At 51.2% G+C, this 27,020-nt stretch overlaps 1 long non-coding RNA gene across 1 annotated transcript; it reads left to right on the top strand.

Moving 5' to 3' along the window:
- Positions 1 to 8,977: 8,977 nt before the first annotated feature.
- LOC115497739 (uncharacterized) lies at positions 8,978 to 25,024 on the top strand. Its single transcript, XR_003963314.4, has 3 exons — positions 8,978 to 10,229; positions 10,377 to 10,523; positions 23,642 to 25,024. It is a non-coding gene; the product is annotated as an uncharacterized lncRNA (long non-coding RNA).
- Positions 25,025 to 27,020: the final 1,996 nt, after the last annotated feature.

Below are 27,020 nucleotides of genomic sequence, written 5' to 3'. Positions count from 1 at the left end.
TTTACAAGATCAAACAAGAAGAGGTGCCCTCCCCCGGCCTCTTAAAGCTGTAATTAATTGCCAAGTAAGTAGCACATAATTGCCTTCCCAAGAGCACCCTGAGAGCAGGGCGATGCCTGACAAAGGTGCAGGAGCAAGAGCAGGTTAATTAACATTAAGAATTAAGTGGCTAATTGCATTGTTCTGCTGGGACAGCCCACCCTCCTGGCAGGGTGGCATTCCCAGGGAGGAGGAAGAAGCAGAGGAGAAATTGGGTGCCCTGAGTTGTCCCAGTGAAAGCTGGGATGGACAAACTGGGATGGGCAGAGTTGATGCTCAGAGGTGATGCCAGAGGCTCCACCAGTCCAATGAAGGACTCAGCAGTGGTTTGCCAACAGCCCTCAAGTTGCTTTTCAATGATTGTCTCCAGGACAGTCTCCAAGGGGGCACAGGAAGTTCAGTTCCTGCTGGATGGCTCCAAAGAGGTTCCCCAAAAAGGAGCAGTTGGGTTTGAGCTGAGCTGAGACATCTCCCTGCACCCACAAACCCTCAGCCTGGGCTGGGGACAATGGGGGCCTGGGGGACAGTGGGGCATTAAGGTTCACTGGTGGGAGAGGAGAACCTTGAAGCTCATGTTTGGGTCTTTCTCAATGCATAAATGCTCATCTGAGCCCTGCTGGAGGGATGGCAGCTCCTCACTGTGCCTTCAGAGCCAGGAAGTTTGTGGGTGTTGAAAAAAACACGGCACAATCCTGTTTGTGTGGCCACACATCAGACTGAGATTCATCTCCTGGCCCTTCCCTATCCCAAACCCCTCCCTGAGCGTCTCCATCCTGCTGCCAGCACCGAGGGAATGCTGAAAGGAGGAGCTTGGAGTGAGCCAGGGAGGGAGAGGAGCAGCTCCTTCATTTGGCCTCTCCATTCCTGTTTGTGTTGGGATGTGTGGGAAATGTCTTCCCAAAGGGCTCTGATGGAGAAGAACTCTGGAAATACTTCCAGGCTGCCCAACCTGGCATTACCCCACCAGCTAATTAAAATGGGAACGTCCCAAAGTGATGAGTTTGCTGGGAGGCTGCAGCTCTGAAAGAGACTGATGTTGCATGGCTTATCAATTTTCAATCTCAACACAGCCAGATATTTATCAGGCTGCAGAGAACAAACACTTGTAATATTTAAAGGGGGAAGACTTTAATGAAATCCATTGCAGATCACCAATTTCTGTTCCCCTGGGTTCATTCCTTTCCTCTTCTTTCAGTCATTTTTCTTTTTTTTTTTCAGTCTTATTTTCTTTTTTTTTTTTTAAGCTTACAATAGTCAATGAGGGAAGGAGAGTTTAATTTCAAATGCCTGTTCCCTTCATCGCCCCCCCTTCTCTTTCCCTTCTGAAAGGTTTATGCATTTATTTGGATAAAAGGTTTTAAACAATAAAGAACTGTCTGCAGTAATTTGTGAAGGTAATAGATTATCCTGGGAGGAGGGCTAGGCTGAAAAATTCCCTACTGCAAAATTCAGTCCTTGTCATTATTAGGAAAGGGAAAGAAGGAGAGTCAGAGGGAGAAGAACACAATCACTGGGCTGAATTATTTACCGGGATAAATCCTCCCATTTTTACGAGCAGCACCTGAATTTGGGCCTTTCCCACACTCACTGCCAGATCAGGCCATGCAATCAGGCTGCCAGGTAATTTTCCCAAAGTCACCTCGATGGCAAATAGCTGATGGCTCCAGCCCTGGGAAGACAATTGGATATGGTCTGGGATTAAAAACACCCTCCAAATTTCTCCAAGGAGACCTCGATACAAGGTCTGGGATGAAAAACAGCCCCCAGATTTCTGCAAGAAGAACTCGAGAAAAGGTCTGGGATGAAAACCAACCCCCAGCTTTCTCCAAGGAGACCTCAATATAAGGTTTGGGATGAAAAATACCCCCCAAATTTCTCCAAGGAGACCTCAAGACAAATTCCCCCATCTCCAGAGGTCCCCTGGATGGTCCAGCCAAAGCCCATCGGGCTAGTCCCGAGCCTAGCGTTCAAAACCCATCTTTAGAATCCAGGTCTGGTTTTAAACGCTCATTAGCACGGCGGGAAGAGGGACCGTAATGAATGCGGGCTGCCTAAATCGCTAATCAATAGCGGGAGGCTCTGGCTGATGCTCCGCAGCACCTCCAGCCCCTTCCCCCCCGCGTTAATAAACACACGCTGCTGCTGTCTGGGCCAGCGTCTGAGACTGACTAATCACCTCCAAACAACTTGTAAATGCATGGTTAATGAGAACTGCATGAATAATTGCTTTTTCATTTTCCTGCCTAACCAGGAAAAAAAGAAAAAAATATATAAAGCTACCCCAGAATGAGATTTCTTTCTTGGCGGAGCTGCCCAAAATAGAAAGTTTTCCAGCATTTTTCTTGCTGTGAAGGAATTTGTGTGTGTGAGCCCTCTCCACCTTTTCAAAGCCTTTGAGATGAAATGAAGGAGTAAATATAATCCAAAATAAACCAGATTCCTGTTTGCTTTACACTCATTTTCCTCTCTTTTGAAAGTATTTTAAAAATTAGGTTGAGGCAAATGTAATCTTCGAGCAGTGTTTTGAATGGAAATGGTTTTATTTCCCCATTCTGGGAATAAAAGATCTCTTTGAAACCCGATGTGAAAATCTCCTGGCATAGAAGGGGGGAAAAATAAAAGCGCCTTTTCTATCATTTATTAAAGATGTCTGAAAGAATCTCAGATTGCTGCGTTCTTCAAACACTGCAGTCACTCCCCCTGCAGCTCTGGCTCTGGGAAGATGATGGGATTGGGAGGTGGGCTGACCCTGGCTGGGCCCAAAGCTGCTCTATCCCTGCCCTCCTCAGCTGGAGAGCAGAGAAAATAGCAGGAAAAGCTTGTGGATGGAGATAAGGATGAGCTGGAAGCTTCTGGCAGCCACTTCTGTATCCCACCCTGCCATCCAAACCCAGCACAGACTGTGACCCACAGATGGAGACAGAACTCCAAGGGTATTATACCTGTGGCCAATTCGACATTTCCAGGGGATTTCTGCATTTATCAGGTTGGTTGCTGTCCCCTTCCAGAGACAGTTCCACCTCAGGAGCTTGGAAAGCAGCACTGAATGCAAATAGGAGCTGGATCCTGTTTATTTGCACTTGCTCAAACTTCTGTGAGGGTGTCTTGTTCGTTTTTCTAATGGCAAATCTGGGGTTGGCTTATAAAACCCATTCCTAATTGAGTGTAAGAAATTCAAGAAGCTACAAACACCCTAAACCAGACTAGTTTGCAGCAGCCTCTAAGCCTGTTTTGCATTAAATCAGGTTTTCTCTGTAAATGAGGCCTTCACTATAATTGCTCTGGAGCAGCTTATTCTGATTTCTTCGCCTCTTTGGCTTTGGTAATTTGTCTTCAGCAAAACACTGAGGACAGACAAAGCCCAGGGGAAGGCAGGGGATGCTCAGGAGGACAAGCCTTGCTGGCACAAGCTGTTCCTCCCCTCCTCCCATCTGCCCAGCTCCTCGCCCGTGGCAGGAGGGTGAATTCTGAGGGAATTCTGAGCCCAGCCCAGCATTTCCCAAGTCCCCAGTGCAGGGCCTGGCTCTTGGGGACACTCTGAGGGAGCCTGGTGACTTCAGTGGCTGCAGCACCACCAATGGTGGGGTGATGGCAAATGGGTGAAGGAGGGAAAGGGAAAACCTCATTTTCCAACCCTGGGAAATCAGGGTTGGAAAATGAACTTTTTTAATTCCAGCAAGTCCTGCCTTATGAAAATTCACCTTGTTTTTATTTACAGGGGCTGGGTTCTCACAGCTCCTCACCCCCAGCAGCCCTGGGGGATCTCTGGGGCACATTCTTGTTCTGAGTGCTGAGCACAGGGTGTGAATGGGGCTCTGTGCCCCCAAAAACACCCGGGCACGGGCACATCCCAAAGGCAGAGCTCTGCCAGGACAGGGGATGTGCCTGCTCACAGCCACTGCCCTGCAGCCCTCACAGCCAGGATCAGGAGGAGACAGAAATCCATGGGCTGAACACCCCCAAACACCAGCAGGGGAGCAGTGGCACTTCCACCACCAACCTGTCTCAGATTTGCACCCAGATTTGGGCTGGTGGCTGTGGTTCCACCTCTCTGTGCCCTGCACAGCCACCCAGCAGATCCCATCCCTAGAAATCCAGAAGGGATTGGGGGGATTGCAATCCCTGATAATCCAGGGTGGGGGGCAAATCCAGGGGGCCAAACCCTCCTGGAGCTCAATAAATAAGCAACATCCAGCACAGTTTAGCGAGCACAGCTGGACTCTCCCAAGGAGTTCAGAGCTAATTCCACCTCTGCACTGAAGACTTTCGATGACTGTTAATGAATTTAAATGATGGGGATTTTCTTTTCATGCTTCATTGCACATGCTCCTCACATTAAGATGCTAATTAAGAATCCATCAGCCCAAGCTGGGAATGATGTGGCCACGGAGCAAAGTGGAGCTGTGACAGTGGCTTGGGGGCTGCTCAGTGGGACCTTTCGTGGAGTCTGATAAATTATTTGCTTCCACAAGACTGCTCTGTACAGGTCCCATGGGGAGCTGGGATTTGCTGTGGCTCTCATGTGTCAGTGGCTTGTTTGATCCCACTGGGATGTCTGAGGGATGCTTGGGCAGCCTGGGCTGTGTGTGAGAGGAAAGGAGGGCACAGAGAACAAATCCCTCAAGGGCCAATGAATATAAACTCACCATCACTGACAGGGAAAATCCCTGAGCAAACTGTCCCCAGCAGACTGTTGGAGTCTGTGATATATTCTGAATAATAGCACAATTTTCTGCTTTTCTGGTGTGTTTTCCACATTTGAACACAGCTGCTCTGGGCAGGTGGAGCTGTTGTGGTCTTTTAAGGTGATTCTAAGCAAGGCCTTCAATTATTTTGCTGAGTTTTGTTTGCTTTTGGTTCCAAGGATGCTTCCCAGGTGCCAACACATCCCACCCTCAAGCAAACTATTTGGAAAGAGGGTTTGGCATTGGGATGTCATGGCATTCCAGGTGGGAAATTCCTCCTTCTAACCCACCAAACCATGTCAGGATATCTCAACAGCAGTGGTTGAGAAATTATTGCTAAAATCTGGGCTGAGCCAAAGTCTGCAACTGCTTTTTAAAAGTCAAGGGGAGGGTGAGAGAGAAGAAAAGGTTTATAAATCATGAAACCTATTAATCTAATCCTAGAACAAATTTACCAATTCTAAAATGGATTTTCAGGGATGATGGGAAAAAATGGATTTTGCAAATCTTAACAATTAGTCCTTCTTAAAGAGCTTCTTGCTTCCCAGATCAGCTTTGTGCTCGGGACAGTTTGGTGAGAGATTGTTCCTGGCTGCCTGTGGCCTCTCATTATGAGAGGGATTGAAAATGCTAATTCTGGGGCTGGAAGTCTGCTCAGTCCTCCAAGGATTGTATACAGTGTGAGGAAATGAATCCTCACACTTAACCACTTCACTGCTGCTCTGCTTTCTGAAGAAAATACCTGTAGCGGCAAATGATTTTTGAAACAGTGGTGACACAGCTGAGGTCTCAGGTTTGATCCAAACCTCAGGAAAACACCTCCCTCCCCAATTCTATCCACATTTTGGGTATAGTTACAGCTCCTCTTCACTCCTGGAGAAGAATAGAAGAGCTTTGGTGCTGCTGTGGTCACTTCAGAGCCATCTGTTAAACGTTTTCACAACACTATTTTTGTGGCATCCCTCCAAAAACTAGAAGAGCAGGGCAAAAAAAAAAATAAAATGTTTGCATGGGGAGTGAGGAGCTTGTTCTGCAGTGGAGCCTCTTGGCTTATTAAGCTCAGCAAAGGAGAAGCTGAGCGGGCACAGGATCACTCCCCCTGTGTCCATCGCAGCGCGCGGCTCCATGGGGAGAGAAGGACGCAGCCGCTTCCAGAGAGAAACTGGCACGGGGGAAAGCAGGCAGGAATCCGTTTCAGATGGCAATTTAGCAAAGGTTCTGCTGGCAGAGGAAGGGAGGGGGCTGTCTGGGGTGGTGATGCCCCGTGAGAGAGATGCAGGGCCTGTTCTGGGCTCCTGAGCAGCGCGTGGCACCGCGCTGTGCCAGCGGCAGCGGCTGCGGGCGGCAGCGAACGCGGGGCACGGTCTGAGCTGCTGCTGGCAACTTGTTTATCTCAGGGATGCTGGAATATCCAGGGCCCAGCTGGTGGGGGAATTACAGAGAGCCTGCGCGCGTGTACGACAAATCAAAAGGGACGCGAGAAATTAGGAAAGGGAAACGTTTATTTTCTGCCTTTTGAATGCGCGTCGCACCCGGTTGAGAAGGAAATTAATTCGTTCATTAAAGGCGCTCGGCGTGGCAGATGAAGTGGCAGAGGCGGCCTGGGGGTGGGGCTGCCTCACCAGGGAGGCTGAGGGCACGGATGGCACAGCAGGGAGCAGAGCAGGCTCTGCTGCTGGGACAGCCTGGGCTGGAAGCTCAGCCAGGAGATGCTCCCAGCCAAGGAACCCCAAGGGGGAATTTCGTCTCAGTCAAGTTTACACAAGAGGATTTTTCTGCCTTTGCTGCACAGCTGCTCGTGGTACCTCAGATATTTGGCTCCTGGGATGACTGTAGAGGCTCCTACCTCTTCCCTTCCTGTTTTCAGTCCCAGAGAGAGTGCCCTGTGCTGCCTGATGGCTCCTGGGGGTCATTCCCTCTTCAAGGAAGGCTCTTCCCCTTGTTCCAGCACAGCAAAGAGAACTTTCCCAGGGCTCTGGGGACAGCAGAGGTGCAAAATGTCCTGTGTGAGGAGTTCTGTCAGCTCAGAACAGGCCACATCCCACCAGGAGAGCACCGTGCCTCTCTTCCCTCAGAAATCCCGGGTGGTTTCCACATCCCTCCTGCAGCCCCAGAACAGGCAGATCCCCCATCACCCACAGCCCCGAGCTGTGACCGTGGAGCAATCCAAGCTGAGGAGTGCGTTCTCACACCCTCCTGGCTTTTTCAGCTTTCTGAAGGTGGTGATGGGGGTTTGCTGGTGCACAGCTGTGTTAGGTTGGAAATGGGGGTGTTTGTTCTAATCCCGTCTGTCAGAGCTGGGGCAGTTCTCTGCTGTACTTTGGGCAGTTTTTTCTTTATCTCTCCCACACTCAATCCTCCCTCCAGGAGATATCTTCTGTTAATGGGCTATTAATTATTAATTATCTTCTGTTCATGGCCACTGAGTGTCCCTGCATGGCTGAGAAAATTCCATCATCCATGGGGAGATGCTGTGCCCAGGGGAGGAGCCAAGCATTCCTACCTGGATACAATCTGACCTGGGAACAGCACAGCAGCCTTTGCCCACTGCATTCCCAGAGGAGCAGCTTTCTTCCCCCTGCATTCCCAGAGGAGCAGCTTTCTTCCCCACTGCATTCCCAGAGGAGCAGCTTTCTTCCCCACTGCATTCCCAGAGGAGCCCAGGCCCATCTCCAGAAGCCCTGGAGCTCCAGAGGAAAACTCCCCCCTTGTGCAGGATCCTGCTCCAGCAGAAGCACAGCTGGCACTGCAGGAGGGCTGAGCCACCCTGGGATGGGACTGCTGCCACCTCCCTGACACACAGGCTGCCAGGGCCTGCTCTGACTCTGGTACTGGTTTGTTTTCTTTTGTACTATTGCATTTGTATTTTTAATTTTCCTAGCAAAGAACTGTTATTCCTATTCCCATTTCTTTCCCTGAGAGCCCCTTAATTTCAAAATTATAAAAATTTGGAGGGAGGGGGGTTACATTTTCCAATTCAGGGGAGGCTCCTGCCTTCCTTAGCAGGCACCTGGCTTTACAAACCAAGACAACAGCGCTGAGCTGTGATGCATCTTGTGTTTATTTGGGCAGTCATGGATTGTGCAGAGGTCTGGAAACCAGGGTCTCAAATGTCATTTCAAAGGCCAGCTACAAGCTCACCTGACTGGAGCCAATCTCCCAGCCCTCTTTGAAGCTGAGTGCCAAGGACACATCCTCTCCCTCTGCCAGGAGGTCACGGGCACTCCCTGTATCCCCCTGGAGTGGGCACGGTGGTGGTGCCTCACCCGGGAGTGAGGCCAGGACAACATACAGGGCAGGGCCAGCTCTCTGAGGGGACACCAATGTCCCCAAGTCCATCCCACAGCTCCCTGGAGCCCCCAGGCCCAGCATTCCGACAGCACAGCCTCGTGGTTATGGGCTGCTCAGGCAGGTGACAGCCCCAGGGAGCCAAGCAGGGCAGCAGAGGAGCTGGAGCTGCACAGTGCAGGGAAAAGAGCATTTTGGAGAGTTTCAGCTCCCCCTGAGAAAAGCCTCTTCTGGCTCAGAAGTTCACATCTACAAAAGGCAGCCTGGTTTGTGCTGTGCCCCTGGGTTCCTCTCACACGGGAAGGGCCCTGAATGATGAATTCTGTCAGCCCTGGCTGGCGAGGAGGTTCTGCCTCATCCTGGCAGACAGCACCTGGCTGAAGTTACTCATGACTTCATCAGCCCTTGGCCAGCCTGAGCCCTGCCCGCGCCGTGCCAGCGCTGAGCCCGAGCTGCTGTGCCCTTCAGCTGTCCCCAGGCACCTGCACAGCCCAGCTTGGGTGCCACCAGGGCACAGCCCCTGAAAATGTGCAAGGGAAAAACAATTTGTGCAGAAGAAACAGGAGCGAGGAGCTCCGTGGAGCTGGCAGGGAACAAAACACACACAGGGGGAAAAATAAAGGAAGTGTCAAGTTGGGAAGAGTAGGAAGAGCTGATCATGCACAGAGCTGGGGAAGGGAGGCAGGCCCAGCTGGGAGGTCGCTGCAGGAGCTGTGTTTAACCCTGTGGGTGAAAGATGTTCCTTCAGAAGGAGAGGAAAGCGTGTATGAGATGCCAGCTGGGAGCAGAGAGGGTTTCTCCTCTCACAGGGCATTGCTGAGGGTGGCACAGGCACCTCCGTGGCTGCCAAGTGTGAAAAATGCCAAGCGATTGGTTTTTTAAATTTTTAAAGTTTAATAATAATAAAATGGTTATAAAAATAGTAATACAATTAGAGTAATAAAGTTTCAAGTTAGGACAATTACAAGACAATAAAAAGTAAAGAATTACGGATGTCTGGATGCTCTGGGACACTAAGTCACGAAAAGCATGACTTGTGAACAAAGGAATAACCCTTAAACCAATACACTGTGGCATATTCATACATCCTTCATGGTTATGCATACATTCTATTCTAAACAAGAAACTCTGTCTATTTTATGTCAACTATTTCCTTTAATCCCCTGACATCTTGGATTCTGAGCAAGGCCTGAAGAAATCAGCTTCTTCTGATAAGAAACCATAAATTCCTCTCCTTTGGAAGATTTAGGTGTTCCTCAAAGCGAATATCTCATCCCTAAAAAAAACTTCCCCCACATACACAGTCTCTATTTTAACATGATGTTGTAACCTAAAACTACACTTAACACACTACGTAAGAGAATTAATACAGCATAACTTTCTAACATTACACATATAATATTTATCGTAACATTTGCGAAAAGCCAATCATAAAATACACATTTTTCACACAAGGGACACCAAAAGGGACAGCAAAAGGGACAGTTTCCTTTCCTGCCCCGGAGGAAACTGCTCTGGTCAGGTCCCTGCTGCTGCCACACCAGCAGTCATCCCATTTTGGGGGATAAATGGGACACAAGCAGTCATTACATTTTAGGGATAAAAGCAGAGCCTTCCTTTTGCTCTCCATTGTGGTCCAGGAGCGAGGCAGTGCCCACAGGGGTCCCTGGGGAGGGGACAGGAGGCTCCCCTGCACTGGCACCTCACTCTCCTTGTTGAGTAGCCATCCATCAGCTATTGATCATGGGGTCGATGCTAATTAGCCCATTTTTATCCAGAGCTGGCTGCCTGGGTGTGTGAGGGGCTGCCAACGAGGCTCATTTGGGCTGAGAAATGAAGTTTTAATTCATCCTCTGCATTCCCTTGCACTGTTTGGACACCTCAGAGCTGTCCCCAAGTCCCTTGGTTAGAGGAGCCAGTGAAGGCCTGGAAAAAGGATGGAGGGATGAACTCCCAGATTTTGCCTTATTTGTAGCCCAGATTTGGAGCCTGATCTCCAAGCAGCGTTTCCTGCTCCTGCAAGCAGAGATCCCCCAACCCTGTCTGGAGGAAAACAAACAAAATCTGTGTTCTGGCCACTGAGATTCCCATTGAGTGCTTCTGCTTCTCTGTCCCCACCCACAATGTGATGGAAACACTTGCTGGGGAAGCAGCTCTTCCCTCTGATCCTGCAGGGATAGCTGCTCCACTCTGAGGCTCCAGGATGGCCTTTCTCAGGTAAGTTCTGCCTTTCTGCAGTCCTGGTGCTCACCCGTGGCCCAGAGAGCTCCTCTGAGCTCCCTGCAATGGGCTTGTGCTATCAGCAGCTTCTATCTGCAAAGCAATTGATAACAACAAATAATTAAAAATGCATTTCTGTTTCAGCAGCCTCTGGGTGCTCTCTGAAGCAAAAACAAGAGCTCGTCAGTGTGGAGGCCCACAGGAAAATGTGTTTTTCTCAGCTCTGAAGTGTTGCTCCTGAATCCTTTTTTATTCTGGTCTGTGTCCATCTTATCTGCTGCTGTTTCTCAGGTCAGAAGCTGCATCTTCTCTGGCTCTGCACTGTGAGATGCCAAATGCAGGCAATTTGTTGTTATTTTTCCACGCTGTTTGCTTGCTTTGCTTGATTTTGGAGCTGAAATGACATGTGGAGGGGATGGAAAAGCTCTGTTGCTGCTCTTAAATAATTCCCTGTGTAGATGAGCTTCTTCTGGAATGCGAATGGGCTTTCCTGATTTAGCTAAATCCACTTCCAGCTGGAACCTGCTGCCTGGCCTGGGGTCAGAATGTTTGGGAGGGGAGCTACCACAGAGCAGCTCCATCCCAAAATTCTAGCCTCCATCCCTGCAGTGTTTGTGGCCAGAGCTGACCAAGGGAATCTGAGGAGCAGCCACCAGGACATCTCAGAGGACACTGAGCCCAGCCTCTGTCCCCCTCCAGCACCGCTGTGGCATTTATTGATTAGCTAGAACTAAATAATGTTGTTTGCAGAGGAGGCTGTGCTGTGCTGGGGGGTGACAGCACATCCCACGCTGTCTCCCCCCACAAGGCAGACCCTGTTGAGCTGAACATGGATCCAGTAGCCTCTGGAATGTCCCCGCTTCTGCCCCGTGTCCCATTGCACACCGCGGTGCTGCCAGGGATGTCACTGCTGGCAGTGGTGCCCAGGGAAACAGAGGAGTCCCCAAAAAAGGGGCAGTAGGGCCACCTGCCCTGCCCCAGCCCGGGCTGCAGTCGCCGTCTGCAGGGTGCTGGGAGCCACTGGGTGTCAGTAGCATCCCACTTCCCGGCCGTGGAGGCGGCAGGATGAGTTTGGCTCCATGGGGAGCGGCTCCATCCTCCATGGGGAGCAGCTCCATCCTCCATGGGGAGCGGCTCCATCCCCCCAGGATCAGCTCCATCCCCCCGGGATCAGCTCCCATTCTCCAGGGATCAGTTCCATCCCCTCAGGATCAGTTCCATCCCCTCAGGATCAGCTCCATCCCCCCGGGATCAGCTCCATCCCCTCAGGGAGCAGCTCCATCCCCTCAGGGAGCAGCTCCAACCCCCCGGGATCAGCTCCATCCCGCCGGGATCAGCTCCATTCCCCCAGGATCAGCTCCATCCCCTCAGGATCAGCTCCATCCCCCCAGGGATCAGCTCCATTCCCCCGGGATCAGCTCCCATCCTCCAGGGATCAGCTCCATCCCCCCAGCATCAGCTCCATCCCCTCAGGGAGCAGCTCCATACCCCCGGGATCAGCTCCATCCCCTCAGGATCAGTTCCACAACCCCACCCCCACCCCCCCACCCCCCACCCCCCACCCCCAGTGTCAGCTCCATCCCCTCAGGGAGCAGCTCCATCCCCTCAGGGAGCACCTCCATCCCCTCAGGATCAGCTCCATGCCCTCAGGATCAGTTCCATCCCCTCAGGGATCAGCTCTATCCCCTCAGGGATCAGCTCCATCCCCTCAGGATCAATTCCATCCCCCCAGGATCAGTTCCATCCCCCCAGGATCAGTTGCATCCCCTCAGGGATCAGCTCCATCCCCCCAGGATCAGTTCCATCCCCCCAGGGATCAGCTCCATCCCCCCGGGATCAGCTCCATCCCCCCAGAATCAGCTCCATCCCCTCAGGGAGCAGCTCCATCCCCCCAGGATCAGCTCCATACCCTCAGGATCAGTTCCATCCCCCCAGGATCAGCTCCATCCCCTCAGGGATCAGCTCCATCCCCCCAGGGATCAGCTCCTTCCCCCCAGGATCAGCTCCCATCCTCTAGGGATCAGTTCCATCCCCCCAGGATCAGCTCCATCCCCTCAGGATCAGCTCCATCCCCTCAGGGAGCAGCTCCATCCCCTCAGGGATCAGCTCCAGCCTCCCCCCGGGATCAGCTCCATCCCCCCTGGGATCAGCTCCATCCCCCCGGGATCAGTTCCATCCCCCCAGGATCAGCTCCATCCCCTCAGGGATCAGCTCCATCCCCCCCGGGATCAGTTCCATCCCCCCAGGATCAGTTCCATCCCCCCGGGATCAGCTCCATCCCCTCAGGGATCAGCTCCATCCCCTCAGGGATCAGCTCCATCCCCTCAGGGATCAGCTCCATCCACTCAGGGATCAGCTCCATCCCCCCGGGATCAGTTCCATCCCCTCAGGATCAGCTCCATCCCCCCAGGATCAGCTATCAGCTCCATCCCCCCGGGATCAGCTCCATCCCCCCAAGATCAGCTCCATCCCCTCAGGGATCAGCTCCATCCCCTCAGGGATCAGCTCCATCCCCTCAGGATCTGCTCCATCCCCCCGGGATCAGCTCCATCCCCCCAGGATCAGCTCCATCCCCTCAGGATCAGCTCCAGCCTCTCACCAGCCGGCAGGGGCAGCTCCTGCAGCCAGGGCAGGATGGCACCGGCCCCATCCCTGGTGCTGCTGGTTGTTGGATGGGTTTTCCCACCCTGTGGAGGGATGGCTCCAGTGCAGGAGCAGGGGGATACCCCATGGAGCCTCAAATTCTGTCAGGGATTGAGTGCTTGTCCTGCCTGCCATGGCCAAGGTGGCTGCTTCTCAAAGGTGCTGCCAGAAAAAAATATTTTCTTCAAGTCACCTATTTTATTATAATTACTTATATCAAAGATTCAGAGCTGGTAATTCATCCTGTAAGATTAAAAACTCTTTTCCATGGACAGAGATCACAGACAGTGTCTCTGGGGGCTCTGTCCAGGGGGGTTCCTGACCCCTGCCAGGGTCCCAGACCTGCCAGGGCAGCCAGAGGGAAGCCCTGGATTCCCACACCCAGGAGGGGAAGTGGAGCTGAAATGCAGAAGCAGAGTGAGGAGCCCCCATGCCGTGCTCCTGCCAGGTCCCTGCTTGTCCCGGAGCTGCTGGGATGGAGATGTCCGTTCCTGCAGCCCAGTAATTGCTGCAAAATGCATTTTCAGGGCCATTATTGCTTGGCTGCCGGGCACTCAGCTCCCAGTTAATGGTGTCATGGGAGCGGGACAAGCCCTCGATTAAAGGGTAAGAGGTTAACTCTGGGCTGAGGGGAAGGGAAGGGCTAAAAGCCCAGTTTGGAGCTGCTGCAGCTGTTCTCCTGCAGCCAAATCCTCTTCACCAAACCAGAGCTGTTTGTGCCTCTCCATGCTGGGGGGAAAGAGCTCGGTGAGAAGCTGGGGTGGCAGAAGAGGCAGAGTTTTCCCAGCCCTGAGCTCCAGGGAGGGATGGCTCCAGCCCAGGAGCAGTGGGATACCCCATGGAGCCTCCAATCAGGGATTCTCAATCAGGGATGCTCGTCCTGCCTGCTTTGGCCAAGGTGGCTCCTTCTCACAGCTGCTGCCAGAAAAAAAAAAAGATTTTCTCCAAGTCACCCATCAGGCTCAGCTCTGAAGCTGTCCCTGCGCTGTCTGTGTCACCCCTACCGCCCCACAGCCCTCCTCACCTCAGCCTGAGGTGGGTTTCTCACCCTGGGACTCTGCTGTGTCCCACAGTGGGGAGGGAGCAGGGCAGAATTGTCCATTTTGTGAGGGGACAGCGCTGGTGTCACCCTGCATGGGGCAGACAGAGGGTGGCACCGAGCCCTGAGCACACACTGAGCCGTGCCAACCTCCAGCCCCATCCACGCCCTCCCTCCCTTTGCTGCCTGGGCTGGTGGATCTGTGCCCTGCAAAGCCCAGCTTAGCTGGGACAGCCCCAACCCTCAGTGCCCTGCCAGGCTCAGCACCCCCAGAGCTCAGAGCAGAGCTCCCACCCTGTTTAACATCAGCCACCAAAGGAGGCTCCCCCTGCCCAGGTGAGGAACTTTGTGTGTCTTTAATTTTTTGAACAGCTCATTTAGACAACCTAACCCCCCAATTTTTAAGCACTTTTCAAATAACACACAAGCAAAATTGAAAGAGAGCCCTCCGGTTTTGATCAGAAACCCTGAGACAGGATAAATTAAAAGACAATTTCCTCCAATAACCTTCACCTCTCACAGTAATACCTCACTCAGCCTCGATTGATGCCTGTCTGCTGCAGCTCTCAGCGAGGAGAGCTGGCATCCCACCTGAGGGATGTGGCTTTTGCAGCTGCAGGGATGCATTTAGGATGGATTTAGGATGGACATGGCTCCAGTGAATACCTTGAAGTGCTGGAGGATGCAGGGTCACCAGCTTCCAGCTTGGTGCTGACTCCCACAGGTGGTTTCACCCCTTCCTGCCCCAATCCTGCCTCATCTGGACATGAGCAGGGCGTGTTCCTGGTGCTCTTTCTCCAGGAGAACCTGGGAATGCTTGGAGCTCACACCCCTGGGTGTCCCTGCCTTCCTGCCTGCCAGGGCAGTGGGGAAGAAGAAACTGCAAGAGGAAAAAACAGCACAGAGATGTAGGACAAAGAAAACCTTTTGCTCTTTCTCTTCAATGGTTTTCTCCTTCCCCAGGATGAGAGAATTCCACACAGGTGTTTTCAAACTCGGGTTTATTTCGCAGCAGCAGAGTGGTTTTAAATTTAGGGCTGAAACACTCTCCAGTTCTGGCCAAGGGCTCGTGGATCTGTGGCCTGGAGGCAATTTGCTGAACTCCTGCACCATCTGTTCAGAGATGCAGAGCTGTGGTTGGATGCCCCCATCCCACCCCAGCCTGGTGGAGAGAACAAACTGTTGCTGAAAGAAGAGCTCCCTGCATCCCTCAGCTCCTTATTCCTGGCCTTTCTTCTTCCCTTTTCTGTTTGCTTCACTTAAGCAGCTTCAACAACCAGAACTGTAAACTCTTGGTGGGCTTCTTTTTTTCCTCCTGGCCCAGAATTTCATTGTTTTTCTGGAAATAACTATTTATTTTTCTCTGCTGTTGCTTTCTGCTTTCATCTCTTTCCTGTTCAAGTCAGCAGTCCCTCTCCTTGTGAATCTGCTTTCCCCTGAGACATTCCTGATTTTTGATCCCCTTTTCCATACTCCTGGCAGCTTGATCATTTTTCAGCCTTTCTTTCCTCATTCCTTTCCCTTTACATTTATTTTCAGTGGGATCTCTGGGTGAGGTGCTGCCTCCCTTACCCCACCCTTACCTTGGCACAGAGATTGGGAACCAGGGAAGTTTCCTCTGGGATGGAAGGATGGAGTCCCAGGCTCTCAAGGAGGCTGTGCCCTCCTGGAATTAAATCTCTGGGTGGTGCAGCTGCCCCTTTGAGTCCTTTTAAATGTTTGCTTTCCCTTTTTCTTGTCCCTCCCCTGATTTTTATTTGTGGACCTCGTTTCTCCGATTAACCTCGGGGCCTGCAGGGCTCCTAAGAAAGATGCTCTCACTTCATTAAGAGATAATGGAAGCTGTCAGAAGTTTGAAGGATTGCACTCGTGATGGGAGCAGGAGGGGGAAGAAATATATTCACAGCAAAGTTACATTTTCATGTAAATTGTTTAAAGATTTAAATGGTTTCTATTAGGAAGGGTCACCGGGGCTGTGCAGAGGCCTAAATGAGTCCTTCTGTGCAGAACTACAATATTGTCTATAAATGAAAAGGAATAAAGAAAGATGTAAATTTATTTTTTTTTCTCCCACTCTTTGATTTCAGCCCACATTTTTTCTCCCTCTGCCTTTCCAGCAGCCTTCCCCTGATTTTCTTTCATTCTTGGGTTTTCTTTTCTCATCTTCAGGCTGGACTTGGCAATTTTGCTGGGAGCTGGTCCTGCCTAAGCTGAGATCTGCCCAGGCAGCCTCAGCCTGCAGGGTCTGACTATCCCCTGACACCCCCTCACAGAATGCAAATGCTCTGTTTGGGGTTTCCAGGATGCCCCACAGGGAGGGTGATCAGTTAATTTGTTAATTACTGTCCCAAGCGGGCTGTTGGTTCTCCTGATGACATGTGAGGTGCAGTCACTGCTCCGTTCCTCCACTGCAGACTGGTTGGTAATTCATCCACAAACACATCTTAGTTATTATCTTTACCTTATCTTTATTATCTAAATAATCACAAGACAACAATTGGCTTTGCACACACCTGTGTCAGGAAAATTAACCCACAAACAGCAGAGGTTTATGTCCAAAAAGGACACACAGGAGTCCTGGAATTTTATTCAAATAAAGGGAGAGGCCATAGGGTATTTCCCATGGGGTCTCTCAGATTTTTGGAGGACATCGCCTCCTTTTTATCCCAATTTCCCAGCTGCATTTCTCTCTCTTTCCCCATTGGCTGAGGTACAGAATTCCCCAAATCCCAAATACCCAAGACCCCCTTCTAATGTGTACCTTTCCCTTTTCTTCTCCTGTGTCAATCAGTGGAAGTCCCATGGAATTTATGGCTCTTCCCACTGTTTTATCTCTCAGTATCTAACTTTATTTCCCAGCAGACCCCACAGTTTGTTTGGAAAGGCAAATCTCTCTCATTCCTTTCCTGTGGGGCTGTGGTTTGGCCTCTAAATGCTCCTGGAGAGGTGGTTTCACCTGCAAACCTGCGAGGCAGAAATCTGCAGGTGCCTTCCCTCCCCAGTGCCCCCTGGCTCTGTTCATGCCTGAAATTTGGGGGTTCTCTGCTCCTGGCTCCCTGGAGCAGCGATGGAAGGGTTAAACCACCTGCACCTCCCTGCATCCCCACCAGGGCCACAGGCCAGAGGAAGAAAAGATCTTTGGGGCAATCAACGATTTAATTGACAAGGAGCTGGACAGACTTTTCCCCTCGGAGGGCAGGAGCAGAGCAGGAGGCAGGCAGAGGTGTGTGCTGTGTCCTGGAGCAGCCCCTGGGAGGCTGCCCTGATTTCTGGGCTGTAAAACCTCCCAAAGTCCCCAGCACACTGCTTGCAGCAGAGTTCAGCCCCCTGGCTCATCCCTCCCGTGCAGAACAGCAAGAGATCAAATTCATCTGGCAGCTCTGGAGGCTCTGCTCCTATTAGGGGAGGTGAGGAGCTGATTGCTCTTCACACACACAGGAGGAACCCTGGAGACCTCTCAGGGGTGGGAGGGCTTTGGGGAATTGCAGGAGGGAGAGGGGTTTGCATGCAGATCACTGGGAAGGCAGCAAAAGCAGAGGCTGAGGGGATAAAAAATCCCTCTCTGCTGGGTTCTGAAGGATTTTGGCAAAGCTGGGCCAGCCTGCTGGTGGAGTAACAGGTCTCTTAATATTGGGAAAGAAAGAAAAGATGCCTTTTGCAGATTGCAGGAGATCAGTAGCAGACCTGCCTTTCAGGAAGAGTAAATCCAGAATCCTGAGCAGATTTCAAGGTAGTCATAGAGCACACCCCAAATATCCCCCCCAAATGGCAGCATTGCCAGAAAAAAAGCATCTTGCAGCTGGCTGTTTCTGGGGTAGGGAGACTGCTCAGGATCTCCTGAGCTGTGTCAACCTGAAATTCCCCTCAGTGAGACAAAACACCCTCCCCTTCCTGAACAGACCTGGCTCCTCACTCAGCTCCTCACCCCCTGCTCCTCAGAACTGCAGTGTGTCCCACAGATTTGCTCTTTTCGTGGTGAAGGATCCTCTAATTCCAGCTGAAGGATGTCCTTGGGCTTTTTATCTCCATCTCTTCAACTGCCAGCCTCAAATAACTGTTCCTCCTGTTTCTCCAAGCATTCCTCTCTCAGCTCCCTGTTCAGGCAGCAGCTCCATCCCTTCCCTGTGCACTCCACCTCTTGCCAAACCCTTGCAGGTCCCCAAGGAAGGATCTTCACCCCACCATTGTCCCACCTGTGCTGGTTTCAGTCAATCTCTGTTGAGTGTGGTTGGTTCAGGACTCCAAACACAGTTTTCTCTAAAGGGAGCATTTCCCCTGACACCTTCTGCTCTGGAATTTGCCTTTTCCACAGCCACATTGCATCAGAGATTTATGAGAGGCAGGTTCATCCCTGCCTTCCCCTTCTTTGTTTCCAGTGTCTGAGCTCCCGGCTCAGAGCAGAAGCTCCTTTCACAGGAGATCCTCTGCAACTGCTGTTCCTCAAGGTCACCCAATTTCTCCCACAGGAGAAACAGATTCCCTTCAGCTTTGGGGAATCAGCAATCTCCCTAAAGCCAATCTGTCTCTCCGTGCCAAATCCATCAATGGAGATGCCAAAGAGATGAGTCCCTGGGCCATTGTTTGAGGAGCTCCACGTGTGCTGGTGGAATCCATCTCCTGCACTGCAGGGCCCACATGGATTGGCTGTCCCAAGTTCTCATGCCTGGAAGAGCTGGTCCCCTTTCCCAAGCAGGGTGCCAGTCAGTGTCACCAGGTTTGCACTGATGAGTTCAAGGTCTGCCAGAGAAATCCCATTTCCATCCCAGGAGCAGCAGCCCTGAGTTCCTGTCACCACCTCTCCCAAGGTGGTTTTGCTCCTGGGCTTCTCAGGGGAGGGAATTTTGGCAGTTCCTTCAGGCCCTCTCTCATTTTTGGCTTCTCACTGCAGCGTGTGGCCTTGTGGCCATTGGGAGATGTGCTTGAACAGCACATGACCCATCCTTTTAAAAGCTTATTATCTTAGACTCTGTTCTGTGCTCTCCTCCAAAAGTGGCTGGAAATGGAAGTGAACTCCTGAGGTCAGAAGAAAGGCTCTTTAGCTGTCACGATTGCTCTGCCCCACTTCGCTGAGCGTGGGAGCCGTGTTGGGTAAACTCCAGGCATATGGTCCCACTCCCAGCTTGTTGGATGCAGGAAAAGTCCTCGTTGCCACCTTGGTAATTTAATGTGTTTAATCACCCCAAACAGCCCCAGCTACTGACCTGCTTTAATACCTCCTTGCACTTCACTGAAATGGCATCAACTTCTGATCACTGGCCCCATGCTCATTTTCTAGGTCAGCCTCTTCTGTAATGTCTTCACATTCCCTGAAATCCTACTAAAATAGCCTCGTGTCGTCCTGGATCAGTAACCATTTGGAGACAAAGTCTGTTTATTATCGTGCTCAGGAATAAGTGGTGCCTGCAATAAGCAACATTTGCTCTGCAATCTGTGCCTCAAAAATTAAAGCCTCCATGATGACTCAGTCCCAGTCTGACTGGGGAGATCTAAACTCAGGCTTCAGCACGACCTACAAATTCTTCGCAGAGTTCTTTCCCCAAACAACTTTTCTTTTCAGCAGCCTAGCCCATCTTTTCCCTCTGGTTGCTCCTTGCCAGAGTCTGATTGCAGTAATCTGATGCCAATCCCTGTGTGTGGAGGCAGGGATGATGATTATGTGATATCTCCAGGTCTCTCTGTTTCTCCCAGAGTTCTCCTGAGATTTGTCAGCCTTAATGTCAGCACTCAACACCCAAACCTAACCAGGGGAGAATTTGCTCTCTGGAAATAGCTCAGCATCCTCAAACCTTTCTCATGGCATCAGGCCTTGAGCCTGTTGGATTGCAGGAGCAGCCTCTGACAATCACTCAGAACTCCCTTGGGATCCCTCCAGCCCGGGGCTGGAACCTGCAATCAATTCCTGTGAGATTCTGCCTCTGTTACTGTCCCAAGGGAAAGCGCCATCAACAGCTTTTAGCTTAAATTCTTCATTTTTCTCCTGTTTTTCCTTGCAGACCCCACAGCCTTCTGCTCTTTGGTCCCAAATATGCAGCAGGCTCAGCATTTCTTCCTACAAGTCCTCCCTCACTGACACCTGCCTGTTCCCAAGCTTCTGCAGGACTGGTTTCCCCCATATCTGCTTTTCCTCCTTTTTTTTTTGGTCATCTCGTTTTTCCTGAGCAGCATCCTATCCCTCTTTGGCTTCCATTGCTCTCTCCACTGTGTCTCCCTCTTTTCTGCTGAGCTGGTTTCACACTCCCGTTCAGAAGATCCTGCCAGCCTGGGGCTGGGATTTTTGGGTGTAAACACTTCCTTTTAAGAACACATCTAAGATGTCAAGCCCCCAGAATCCTGTTTATTACTAATTGACTGATGGGACATTTCTTCTCATTGTCACTATTATTCCAGATTTAAGCAGTGGAAAATCTCCCGAATTCCTTCCCAGGAACTCTCACATGAGATCTCCTGTTTGATTTCTCCTCCCTTTCAGGTTTTTTTTTATTTCCCCACTCGCACTCCATGCTTGTTCCAACACATTTTCCTCCAGCTCAGCAGCTGGAGAGGATGCTTGGGGAAGGGGCTGTGGGTGGCATCCCAGGATGTGGAGGAGGAACTTTTCCTTGATTCCTGCCATTCTGGGGGGGTTGAGTGAGAGGGATGGAGCTGGATGCAGAAGCTGATTTGGTTGGCAATGTGCCACAGCAGGGACATCCCAGGTATCCAACACCACCCCATTCCTTCCTCCCAGCCCCCATCCCTCGGCTGCCAGCGCCTCTGAGCTCACACCACGTCTCCAGTGACCCCCGTGTCATGGAAGGACACCATCAATATTGTATTTTTTGCAGACATTATCTCAGAGTCAGTTCATGCCTTGTTGCAGGCCGGGCACGCGGCCGCCAGCGCGATCCTCCAGCCTTTGGCGTTGCCCGGCGCCGCTGGGGCGTCAGGAAACATCTTCAGCTCCTCCACGGCCTCTCCGCAGAGCTGCCGGAACACCGGCAGCCTCTTCTTGGCCTCGGGGGAGCCTCTCACATCCATGGCTGGCACCTCCAAGGCGAGGGAGGCGCGGCGGTGCCGAGGAAGAGAGGAACCGCCGTTTTCATCGGCGCTGAGGTAGCGCTGGGCCGGAGGGTGGCGGGACGCGGGGCCGTGGCTGGCGCCCGCCCCGTGCAGCAGGTGGGAGGCAGGGATGTTCCTGCAGCTCTCCAGGAAGATGTAGCGGATGTCCCTGGAGGTGTGGTAGGGTGTGCGTTCCCGCAAGGACAGGCCGCGCGCTTCGCACTGGAAAGCCGGTGCCGCCATCGCTGCTGGTCTTGCGTGGGGATAAATCACAAAGTTAGCGGGGTTGGGAGGTGGGGCAGCTCGGCAGGAGTTCTCAACAAACCATCATCTTTTCCCCATTGGAAAAATAGCAGATTTCCAGAATCCTCCCTCCTCTGAACTGACCAAGGTGCCTCCAGAACAGCGACACGACTCTACCATAATCTTTCACAGCAAAATCAAGTATCCGTCAAAATTAAGGCTTTGCTGTGTCTGTATCCCAAGCTCTAGCTCATAGATGAGCACAGCCAGCACCAGCCTGGGAGTGGGAGGGTGCTGTCAGAGGCAGACAGGTTGTCTCCATCCTTCCTGGAGCTCCCAAGAGGAATGAGTAACCACTGAATGGATTTAGGATCTGAAACTGCCTCTTTGGGGAAAGGCCGACCCTGTGCACTCCCAGCCAGCCTTCTGTGTTCTTCCATCACAACCCACTGAATATTTCAGCTTTTTCCCAGGTTTTGTACATTTGCTAAATGCAGATTCTTGAGAGGGGGGAGAAATCCCAAACTACTCCGTGCTTTGATACCTGGCTGGAACCTCCAGAGTTGAAAAAGAGAGAAGGCGACCAACCCTCTTCATGGATAATTCATCTCATGCATAACTCATGGCCACACATTTCATGGATAATTTAGGATAAGGGCTTGCAAGATCAGGATCTCACATGGAAGTGAAGGGTCTCTCCTGAGCAAAGCTGATGGCAAACTCTAGCTGTGGGACACTGAGTTTCTGCCTGTGACAATCTGCCAGCGGCTAGGAGAGCAGGAACGGTGTGGTTCCTTGGATGTTGGCATGTCCCAACCTGGCCGGACTCAGAATGTGCCTGGCACTGTGTCCTGTCTCTGAGAGTGGCCAAAATCTGGTCAGTCAGAGGAGATGCAAGCATTCCAAATCCACCAGGAGGTAATAAAATCCTGGGGCTTGTCCAGAAATCCACAAAGAGCCCCGTCCCTTGCAGCTGAGGCAGACAGGGATGGTGCTTCTCCTGGCAGACTGAGGCAGCAGCTGGGATGTTCCCTCAGATGGGCTCAGGACCATTCACTGGCCACTGAGGAGCATTGGGCTGGAGGCCACCGGTGCCTTGTGCCACCCCAGAGCTCCAGGACAGGGTGGGAGCCTCAGCTCCCACAGGGTTTGGTGCTAGAAACCCACCCAAGTCACCCTTCCTGTGTTCACGTTGGTGCCTGGCTCCATTTTCCTGCAGCTTTGGTTGGTGTCTCCAATAGAAGCAGGATGTAATTAAGCATTTTTCTCCTCACTCATTACTGCTGCTCTTTTCTCCTCTCCCAATCACAGTCCAGAATGGGATGGTTGATATTTTCTGGTGTGAGAGCACCAGGATTTCCCGCAGTGAAGGAAGAAATTTGTGCTCTTAGACTTGGGAAGTTGTTTAAACCACCAGCAGGGAAAGCACGCAGCACCCAACTGGAACCCAAGCCCTGGGACTCACAGGAGGTCGGATCTTAAAGCTCAACTCCCAGGCATCAAACATTTAAAGAGACCAGTGGAAGGCTGAATTATTCAAATCAGCCGACGTGAAACGTTTCCCTGCAAGGAGAGGAGCGCTCTCCTTCCCCGGCTCATTGTCTCTGCGGGGTGTCAGAAATGCTAAGGCTCATCCTGCCTTCCCCATCCCCCCTGAGATACTTGGAACAAGTGAAGCACTCCCAGCTGCCAAGAAACATTGAATATTTATGAATTCCCTTAATCACAGAGGCAGGGACCATTCCAACCAGCCTAGTTTGGCGATGTTCTGGCCTTGCCTCCTGGAGAGGATCAGGATTTGCTCCCACAGGTCTTTGTCAGCACCCTGGAGGTGCTCAACGGTGGCCAGGGCAGGTGGCAAAGACCAGCAGTAGTTCCAGGGATGGAGATATTTCATTCCTGCTCCTGCACTGCCTTCTGGGATAAGAAATACAAATTAATTTGCCTTGGGAGCAGAGAGGCAGCAAGGTCTGGGGAAAGTGTTCTGCCTTCCCTGCTGTTTTCTCACCATCGTTATCCCATTATTTCCTGGCACGTGGTGTTTGTTTCAACCTCCAGAAGAAGAGCAAGCCCAATATAGACACCAAAGCAGTGATTTTTCTCTCTATTTCTTCCTTTTTACCCTCTTTCTTCTTTTCTGTTTCCCCAGCTTACAGTAACAGAGGGAACTGGAGGAATTAATCATGAGGAAAGAATTTTTCTTTGGTCAAAATGAAATCCAAGTGGGAAGAGCAGGGGGTTCACTTTTATCTTCTTGTGTTCCAGCACACACAGAAATACATTTTTAAATTCCTCCTAAGCATTTGGTATGAAAGGAAAAGTTCTCAGGGCTTTTTTATTTCGGTTTTCTGGGGTTTTCAGTTGGGTTTTCTGGGTTTTTCAGTTGGTTTTTTTAGGGGATTGTATTATTTTTTTGCTTAAGATACTTATTACCTTCTTTTAATAGGCTCTATCATGGAATGTTCAGAGTCTCTGGCTGAGAAAACTTCTGAAACTGGGTGTCTTTCACTCAGGCACTTGTAAAAACCATTTGTGGGTGCTCACAACCTTCCCAGGTAAGGCAAGTTACTTCCAGTTGAGCTCACTGAGCAAACATCTGCCTTTTAAATGAATTTCCAGGAAGGAAACAGGGTGAGAGGCTGCTGCTGTGGTGGAAGGCTGTGGCTGGGAACAAACCTGAGGTCTTGAAAATACCAATTTTTTTTTTTTTTTAAGCTACAGTCAGGGTGGTTCCAGCCTGGAGAACTCTCCACAAGGAATGTGTGTGCAGGGAAGGCAGGAGGGCCGATGATTGGCATGAGTCAGCTCTCTCCTTGCTCCCACTCCTGAGGCCACCTGGTTTGATGGACACTTCTCTGCTCTCAGCTCTGCCCTCCCTGGAGCCAGCAGGAGCAGAGAAGCTGCTCAAATATTTATTAAAAAAACCGATGTTCTTACAAGACTCACCGAAATCCAGGATACTTCTCTGGTCCTGACAGGAGATTAATGTCTTCAGAACACTCCCACGAGGAGCTGGATGGCATCCACCCTGGCTTTGGGGATCCTGGCAGGGGCTGTGCTGGGATGTTGGGACATTCCGTTGTCACGCGGAATTCTGGGCTGGTGTCACAAAGGAGCAAGGCCTGGCCTCGTGTGGCACCAGAGGGAGGCTTTATCTCTGCTGAGATGTTGGGCACGGCCAGGATGAGAGGGATTCGAGGAGCAGACAGATCCCAGGACGTGGCTGGAGGTGTCACTGTCCCTGATTAAGGGGTGGCAGGTCCCCTGGGGAGCCAAATGTCCCATGGGATGCTGTGCTGTGGTCTGGTCACACCAAAGTGGTCACTGTGACCACACTTGTCACAGTCCCCTCTATCCCACGGCCAGACACGCAGCCATCCCCCAAAGGGACACCTGAGCACTGGTGACATGATAAAAGTGCCCTACAAATCCTTACAAATGTGGGATTTGGGGACATTTTGGCCACTCCCTTCATTTGGAAGTTCCCCTGAGCAGAGGCTGCTTGTCCTGGGATAACTCCTGATCCTTTCACACCTTGTGCTTGCAGGCTGAGTGACAAAAGCCTGGTCCCTGCTGGCAGCACAGAGCTCCAGAGCTCTCCTGGCTGCTGAAGGTACAGCAGAGCCTGGTGTGCTTGCAAAGGGCTCCGGCTTCCTGTCCTAAAACATTCCTCACAGCTGTTCAACAGCTTGCTGCATTAAAAGCCATGAATGAAGTGGAGTCCTACTTGTAAAGAAATGGGTTGCAGGATTTTTAGCACTCTGGGAATCGGGAGCAGCAGTGCTTTGTAAATTAGATCTATTAAATACTTAGTGATATCAAAATTTCATGCGGTGCTTTTCTTCAAAGAAATCCGAGGTGGCTCTGCTCATCAAGCACTTCTCCCTCAGACTGACCTGGCCTTCCAGAATCACTTGAGAGATCCTATTTGATCCCAAGCTAATTCCTAATGAGATTTTCTACTTCCCCAAGGCCAGAGCAGAGTCTTTTATGCAGACATTTCTCAGCTTTGAAGATGTTTTTCCAAATACCAAGCACGGACAGAATATCCTGGTCTTTGGAAGCCACGAGCCTGCATGTGAGGGAGATGTTTCCTTCCTGCGGTGGGTGATTCCTGGTGTGACATGGATTTTATTGAGGAGGAGGCTGGGATGGCCCAGCTGAGTTTTGGCTTTGTGAGGGTGGTGGTTGCCTGGCAGGCACCAGATTCCCCAAATAGCAGCAGGAAGGAAATGGGAATGGTGAAATCAGCACATCCTGGTCACAAATGAGCCAATGATCCAGGGAATGGGAGCACTGCTGGTGCTGCTGGCGGGGTTTGCTGGGATTATCAACCCACCCAGGGCTGCCTGGAGCTGCAGAGCTCCTCTGGTGCAGCATGGATCACCCTTGGCAGCTGTGGGATGGAGCCTTGGGAAGGGATTAGAACCCTCAGCCTGAACTGGAGCCTCAGTTTCAGCATCCCTCCAAACTGGAAATAGGTGAGTGGAGAGAGAGAGACCCTCCCAGCTGGAGCTTCCCACACCCAGCCAACCCCAAAATGGCAAACAGAGCCCTCCTCCTGCAGCCAGTCCTCGGTGAGGCTCTGGGATCCCCCGGGAGCATCCCTCCTGTTTGTCCCTGCCTGTGTTGGTACAACAGGTCAGGTGCTGGGAAGAGGCTGCCAGAGATAATGCACACCCTGTCACAGTAACAAGATCATCAGAAGGAAAACTGGGGAGATAATAAACTGGCAGCAAAGCTGAAGAGTGAGGAACAAAGAGGAGCAGAGAAGAAGTGACAATGTTATCTTTGTTTAATGCTCCTCTGAGTCACCATTAGTTATTTAAGATATTCATCTGCCAGCTCCCAGCCCTGGCAAATTAAGAGATCCAACAGTGCTGAGGTTTTGGTGGTTTTTTTTGGGTTTTTTTTTTGTTTTTTTTTTTGTATTTTTGGGGTTTTTGGGGGGATTTTTTTCTGCTTTTTTGGGGGGTTTTTGTTTTTGGTTTTTTTGGTGGTTTTTTTTTTTTTGTTTGGTGTTTTTGTGGTTTTTGGGGTTTTTTGGGGGGTTTTGTTTGTTTGTTTATTTGTTTGTTTGGTTGGTTGGGTTTTTGGGGTTTTTTTAGGGGTTTTTTGTGGGGTTTTTTTTGGGTTTTTTTTGTTTTTGTTTAGTGTTTTTCATTTTGGGTTTTGGTTGGTTGGTTGGTTGGTTGGTTTTTGTGGGGTTTTTGTTTGGGTTTGTTTTGTTTTGTTTTGTTTTGTTTTCGTGGTGTTTTTGGTTTTGGTTTGGTTTGGTTTGGTTTGGTTTAGTTTTTTTATTTCATTGCCAAACAAGTTGCTGTGTCCCAGAGGGAGAGGGATTTTCCATGAATGATGGATCCTCCGTTTTCGAAGCCAGGAGGAGGCAGTGGCACATGGGAGCACATGGGATTTCTCCTGGGCCTGGATATTTCCATGGTGGATTCACAGAGGCTGTGACACCAGGACAGGAAGGATTAGGACAACATCAGGGATAAGGAGAGCAGCAACAGCCCATTCCCACAGCTGGAATCCAGATGCTGCATGCACAAAGCACAGGGCTGGCAGAATTCTAGGAATCCCTTTGGAAAGAGGTTGCCAGGGGTGGGGAGAAACCTGAGTGAGAAACCTGCAGCTCCCTGAGTGTGGCTCCATTTTAGGGTCACCAGGAGAGGTGGTGCTGTGGGAACTGAGGGGTGACAAGATGTTGTCACAGAGAGCATCAAACCCAGCCCCTCCCACACTTGGGCCGGGTGACACCTCTGAGCCACCTCGCTTCTCCTTCACTGCCAGAGCCACACTATTTCTACAGGTTGTTTGGGGTT

The sequence above is a fragment of the Taeniopygia guttata genome, chromosome 19, assembly GCF_048771995.1.
Source record: "Taeniopygia guttata chromosome 19, bTaeGut7.mat, whole genome shotgun sequence".
Taxonomy (NCBI): domain Eukaryota; kingdom Metazoa; phylum Chordata; class Aves; order Passeriformes; family Estrildidae; genus Taeniopygia; species Taeniopygia guttata.
The sequence above is the reverse complement of the archived record's forward strand: the minus strand, read 5'-3'. Positions and strand labels throughout refer to the sequence as shown.